Consider the following 702-nt stretch of genomic DNA (forward strand, 5'->3'; position numbering starts at 1 on the left):
TGTCTCAGCCCCTAAGTGACATCACAGCTCCTCTGGGATTGTCACAGTCCCTAAGTGACATCACAGCTCCTCTGGGATTGTCTCAGTCCCTAAGTGATGTCTCAGCTCCTCTGGGATTGTCTCAGCCCCTAAGTGATGTCACAGCTCCTCTGGGATTGTCTGTCTCAGTCCCTAGGTGATGTCACAGCTCCTCTGGGATTGTCTGTCTCATCCCCTAGGAGGATGTCACAGCTCCTCTGAGGGTGGAGGGTCTGCAACCCCTGCATCCAGACATTGGGGCAGGGGTGGACCTGACTCTAAAACACACATCTTGTCATTTACATTTGACCCAGACCCTCCTGCTGCCCTGCTTCTGTGCCCAGTGAAGACCACAGCAGTGGGTCCCACCTTCCTAATGCTGCAACCTTTAATACAGTTCCTCACATCGTGGTGACCCCATAAAATTATTTTCATTGCCACTCCATAACTGTAATTTTGCTAGTTATGAAAAATAATGTTAATATCTGTGTTTTCTGATGGTTTTAAGCAACTCCTGTGAAGGGTACTTTAACCCCCAAAGGGGTTGTGACCCACAGGTTGAGAACCACTGGTGGCGACTGAAGAAAGATCTTTGAGCCGGGCGGTGGTGGCGCACGCCTTTAATCCCAGCACTCGGGAGGCAGAGGCAGGTGGATCTCTGTGAGTTCGAGACCAGCCTGGTCT

Source organism: Microtus ochrogaster, linkage group LG2 (assembly GCF_000317375.1).
Source record: "Microtus ochrogaster isolate Prairie Vole_2 linkage group LG2, MicOch1.0, whole genome shotgun sequence".
Lineage (NCBI taxonomy): Eukaryota > Metazoa > Chordata > Mammalia > Rodentia > Cricetidae > Microtus > Microtus ochrogaster.